Here is a 5,826-nt window from a genome sequence, read left to right on the forward strand (position 1 = left end):
CTCCCGCCCCTCCTGCTCTCAGCTCCCTCCCCACCAGCTGTGCCGAGGGAATTTGTCCCACCAGCAGCAGGGGAAGGACAAGAGCTCCCACCCTGGCACTTGGATTGTCCCCTCTGGGGGATGCTGCCTGCTGGGATTTAGATCATTCCATACATTTGGCTGCTGAAATTTCCCAGCCCAGGGGCTTTAGCACAAAGATTGTTCTCTGCATGGTGCCTGGATTTGGGGTTCAGTATCAGCTTTGCTAGTTCAGGTGAATTATACCCACAGCCCCAGGTTCCCTGCCGAATTCCTGCTGGAATAACCTGACGGTGCCTCGTGGAGATTGGAAATTCCCATGCAGAGCTGCCACTTTAGCACCAGCTGTGTCAGGAACCAGCAGAGGTTCCAGGGAAGCTCAGTGGGATCAGGACAAGGACAGGTCTCTATTCCACAGAACTTGCTATTTAAAACCCTCATCCCCCAGCCCCAGGAATGTGTCTGGGGTCACTTGACAGAGTTCCCTGGAATTCAGCTGATTTCAGTCCCTGGAGCTCAGGCTCCAGTTGATGTTTTAAAGCAGGACAAGGCGGTGGCTGGATGTGCTCCCGGCCTGTGCTGAGGCAGAACATCTCTCTGCAGAAGCTCAGCTCCTTTCAGAGGCTCGGCAGTGGCCTCTGCATGTCCTTTCCCCTCAGGAAAGGGATGCACATCCCTGCCTGCAGCACACCTCCGGTGGGACCCACCTGTGAGAGTTTTCCATCCCTTCTGCACATCCAGCTGGCTCCCTGGAAATCTCCCAACATCATCACACTCGAACCTCTGATTTCAAGGCATCTCCGAGGCTCTTGCTTGGCATTTAGTACCTGTGAAGGAAGATTGCCTTGGCTCAAATGCTGCTGGTGAATGATGGGCTCAGGCTGGAAAAGAACAGCGCCCGGAGTTCCCCCGGGTGGGTGGAGGGTCTCAGGCCCCTGGGCTGGGTTTGGTGAGTTTTTCTCAGCTCAGCAGTGTGAACACTCCAGATGCCCCTGGGGACACTGCTGGGCAGCTCTGTTCTAGCAGGACTGCACGCCTGTGCTCCCAGAGCTTCAGTTCAGAGCTCATCTCAAAGAAAGGTGGCTGAAGAGATTTTTGTTTCATACTCATCACTGTTTTTCTCTTCTGCTTTTTGTTTCACTTTAAACAGTTTGAAAACCACAAGGAGGTCAGCCAAGGGCCTCCTGTGGCACCGGATTCTGTATTTGCCACTTTGCTGAAGGGAGCCTGGGAGCGAGGAAGCAGCACCTTCCTGGAAGATGGTGTTCAGACAAAGTGGAGAGGCTTGGCTTCCTGGCTCCCACCTGAGCAGCTTTTGCTGGGAGTAAAGCACGTGCTGCTGTGCCCGAAATCCACAGTGGAGAACTTCAGCAGATAATACTGTAGTTATCCTTGGTTTACTTTATGGCACAAGTTACAAATGACTCGGCTGCTAAAACTTAGGTTCCAGTGCTGCAGCTCTTTTTCCTTGACTCGGCTGCGAGGGTACACAGCACCGTACAAAACTGCACCTGATTTGTAAACAAATGTCATTTGTTCTGATTATTGAAGCTGGGCTTTATTCAGTCGAGTCCCGGCTGTGTGCTGCCCCAGGTCCTTGGTACAAATAGGGTACGGGGGGTGGGGAACCAGAACTGCACATTCCTTGTGATATGGATGGGATTTGGGGGGGGCTACAGGAAAAGGAGATGCAAAACGAGGGAATTGCTTTTACATGTAACTATTCTTGTCCTAAAGGAGCCATCAGCTCTGCCCCGAGAGCTGAGTTACGAGTGTGTGTGCTGAAAGAGCCGCAAGCCTTTAGGGGCTGCAGTTTGTGTGCCCTGGAATGAGGTGCCCTGAGGAAATGTGTGAGCCGGAGGGAGCCGGGGCCGGGCGGAGGGACCGAGCTGTGGGAATGGGCGAATGGAGGCGGGAGCGGGCGGGAATAGCCGAGCGTGGCCGAAAGGGCCCGAGGAGCCGAGCGGAGCCGAGCGGCTCCGAGTTCAGCCGAGGCGAGCCGAGCTTAGCCGAAGAGGCGAATCGAGCCGAATGCAACCGGCAATAGTCGAGCTTAGCCGAAAGTACCCGAAACTGACCGAGGAGCCGAGTCCAGCCGAACCGAGCCGAGCTCCGCCGATCTCAGCAGGGCGGGGCGCCGGGGCGGAGCCGGGGCGCCGGGAGGATCCCTCCTGTCCCTCTCTCTCCCGCTCCATCCTCCTGCCCGTATTCCCCTCGGTTATCTCTCTTTCCCCCGCTTCCGTGTCCCCCCCATACCCGGCTCCTTCCTGTCCTGTCCTGTCCCTGCCCCGCTGCTCCGTTCCATTCCCTGTCTCTCCCTCCTCTCTTCCCGTCCCCTTCGCTTCTTTCCCCCGCAGCCGGGGGCTCGGGGCGCCGGAGAATAAAGCCCCGAGGGCCGGAGCCGGCGCCCCCCGGGCCTTGCGGGAGTCCCCGCACGGGGCCGGAGCTCTCGGCGGATCCCCCGCGCCGCTCGGACCCCGCCCCGGCGCTGCCGGACCCGCGGCTCCGCCGGCGCCGCGCTGCGAGCGGCCCCCGCTCCGTGCCGGGCCGGCCGTGCCGCGTCCCCGCCGCCTCTGCCGCTCCCTCTTTCTGCCCCCGGCCCGCGACAGCGAGGCGGGGCAGCAGCTTCGAGCCTCCTGGGGGCTGCCCCCCTTCCTTGCTGCGGCGGAGTCCCTTTCTGGGGGGATGGAGGTGTGGGAAGGGCTGGAAGGGAGCGCTGGGCTGCTGTTCGGGGCAGTTGGACTCGTCCTGTGCCTTCTTCGGGGGTCAGGAAAAGGGGCCGAAGACTCGGGGCTCTGATGTCATTTGGGGCACCCCAAGGTCCCTAGGAGAGGGACGCACACTGCGGTGGGGGAGCGGGTGGGTGGCGAATGAGGGGGGGTCACGCTGGGTGCCGTCCCGCAGAGGGACCCAAAGCTGCCCCAAAATTCCCAAGGAGGGGTGTGTGTGGAATACTAAAACCTGGCAAGTGTTTCGTTTTCACAGCTATTGGTAAAGAATAGGAAGCTATGGCTGAACTCATTTGGAAATGAGCCATCTCTCTATCCATTCATTTGTACGCAGGAACGTAGGAAACTGACTGGGGATGGGCAGTAGTTTTGAAAATCACGCCCTAGCCTTTTTCTCTGGGAACGAACCAAGCAAGTGCCCTGAAACCAGCGGAGCAGCTGCAGGGGCTGAAGGGAACAGAAAGGGCTCCCCGGCACCTTTTGCCTCCGTTCTCTGCCATTCCCCAAAAGGCGTCGCAGTCCTGGAACAGGCGTTTGTTATGCAGCTTGCCAAAATAAAGACCTGTCAAATCCTAGCTCTGCCTTTTGTTTAACGCGTTCTTACTTCCTATTTATGTCATCACAGAAAGCAAGGAAAGAAGAAATGTGACTGGTTCCCACTATTGCTCCGTGCAGGCATTTTTAAAGGCTGCTGTACTTCTGTCCTCTTTTTCCACTCCAAGCTTGACTTCTCCCCTCCTTTTTCGAGGTCTGCTGCTGTGGGTGTCCCAAGGAGGGCTGGGTTCCTCGGCAGGGGTCTTAGGAGTTGCTGCTGATTCTGCTTTTTGCGAAGGTGTAGCAAAGTGTGCTACCAAAAGGACTGTTTTCTCCAGGAGAAAGTTTTCTCTCAATGACCATCAATGCACGTATGTGTTTTAATCGTGTAACCAGATGGATTAAGAAAAGCCAACACCCGTAGCAGATTTCTGTTGGATCTGTGTCTGTGAGAAGTGGGCTGTGTCCTGGAGACGGAGAGACGCTGTTGGAGGGTGGCAACAGTGGCAGGTGTGAGCTGTGAGGATGAGGAGGGCTCAGAGCAGCCCCAGGTGTGAGCTGTGAGGATGAGGAGGGCTCAGAGCAGTCCCAGGTGTGAGCTGTGAGGATGAGGAGGGCTCAGAGCAGCCCCAGGTGTGAGCTGTGAGGATGAGGAGGGCTCAGAGCAGCCCCAGGTGTGAGCTGTGAGGATGAGGAGGAGGGGGCGGCTCCTCCTGGAGCTGATTTAGGGGGTTTTCCTCACATCACTTTCGTTCGGAGCTGCTGGAGGAGGGGAGTTTATGGGGGGCTCCCGGGGCTGTCTCCTGGAAGGACGGTGAGTGCTTCAGACAGGATCCGGGGAATCACCTGGATCCGCACTTGGATCCGTGGAGCATGGCTCAAAGGAGGAGCCGAGGGACAAACCAGTGCCGAGAAGCAGCAGCCAAGCAGGTGAGCCAGTGCGCCTTTGCAGCCGGGACTTTTCTCCTTTCCCTTTTAAACTTCGTCATCCCGAGGTTGAATTGGAGGGGGCTGCCCTGTTGTTCCTCCTTTTAAGGGGTTTGGATTGAGGTAAAATTCTCCCTTTTGCCATCATTCCAGGCAAGCCCCTTGTTTTTCTGCTCTTCTAGGGGTCGCAGTTGAAGGGGAGCGCACATTTCTGTGCCCTCGTTGGGGTGAGGTGAGCGCCGGAGCGTGGCGTCAGTGTCGGGGCTTCAGAGGAAGGGAGCTGCAGCCGTGGCAGCGCTGGCAGGGCGGGGATCGGGCTGTGCCGCTGCGTTCGGGGCGCTTCTTCTGCCCCCGGCCCGGCAGCGAAGGGTGCGGCGCGGAGCCCACCGGCAGTGCCGGGGCTGGCCGGGGCGGAAGGGGAGCTGGGCGCGGCTGGGCTGCCGCGGGCCCGCCGGAGCCGCGCCGGTGCGAGCCGTGCGGAGCCGAGCGGAGCTTTGGCCGGGCCGGCGGGCGGGGGAGGCGGCGCGGGCGGGGCCGGTGCCGGCCGGTGCCGCCGCTCCGTCCGCTCCGGGCGCGGGGCTCGGGCGCCGCCGGGGCCCCCCGGGCCCGGTGCCGGCCCCGCCGGGCCGGGGGCAGCGGGCGGGGGTCTGCCGGCGCGGCGCCGCCTCTGCTGCCGGAGGAGCCGCTTTCCTGCCGGAGCCGGGAGCGCCCGGGGCCGGGAGCGCGGCTCCGCATCTTCCAGCCTCCCTCGCTGCGCTGCTTTTGAGGCGCTCCTGGGGAATTCATTGGGTCCTTTTCTTTTGTTCGCAGTCGGTGTGTGAGAAGGGTCACGGTGTGCTTGTTGGTTGTTACGGCTCTTGGTTCAGGTGCTGTGACAAGGGTTTTTTTGGATTGAGTTTGTTGTTGGATTTTTTTTTTTTTGTGCGATATGTTGGATTTTTTGTTTTGGTTATTTTTATATTATAAAAATATAACTGTAGTTATTTTCGTAAAGGAGATTTTTTTTAAGGTTTACAATGGTTTTTATGGGTCATAGCATGAAGTACAAGGTTGGTTTTTAATTAGGTTGTGGTGACTTTTATTAGCATGCCTATGTAGTGTTGGTATTGGTGGGTTTGAGATAGTGTCCTGTAGTTAGTTAGTGATGGTTTTTTTTAATGTTAATAATTGCTTTTATGTTAATTCTCTTATAGTGGTTTTATTCATTTGGTTTGTTTAATTGTCGTGTACGTTTTATTGTTACCGGTAATTTGGGAGTTATTGTTTACGGTTACATTTATCTTTTGGTGACGTGTTTATTTTTAGGTGGTATTTGTATTTTGATGGTTTGAGGCATTACGGGTTTATTGAGTTAGGAATAATTTTTTTTTGTGGTTAATTGAGGTTTATTTATTTGGGGTTTTGTTTCTGTTTGATGTATTTGTTGGTTGCTTTTTATTAGTTTTTTTTTTTTTTAGGAACTTGTGTATTTATACGGTGGATTTTTTTAGGTAGTTATTTATTTGGGTGCTTATCTTTTTATTGTCTAGTGGTTTCGATTTTTGTTAATCTCCTTTATTAGTTTGGTTTTTAAAGCTAATTTAGCAGAATACTGCTTACTCCTTGAGTTAGTGTGGAG

General features: G+C 56.0%; 1 long non-coding RNA gene across 1 annotated transcript; it reads left to right on the top strand.

The window, feature by feature from the left end:
• The first annotated feature begins 497 nt into the window (after window positions 1–497).
• On the top strand, window positions 498–1,561 carry LOC144246256 (uncharacterized). The gene is made up of 2 exons (XR_013339927.1): window positions 498–881; window positions 1,169–1,561. It is a non-coding gene; the product is annotated as an uncharacterized LOC144246256 (long non-coding RNA).
• The last annotated feature ends 4,265 nt before the right edge of the window (window positions 1,562–5,826 follow it).

This window comes from Lonchura striata, chromosome 5, assembly GCF_046129695.1.
Source record: "Lonchura striata isolate bLonStr1 chromosome 5, bLonStr1.mat, whole genome shotgun sequence".
Taxonomy (NCBI): Eukaryota; Metazoa; Chordata; class Aves; order Passeriformes; family Estrildidae; genus Lonchura; species Lonchura striata.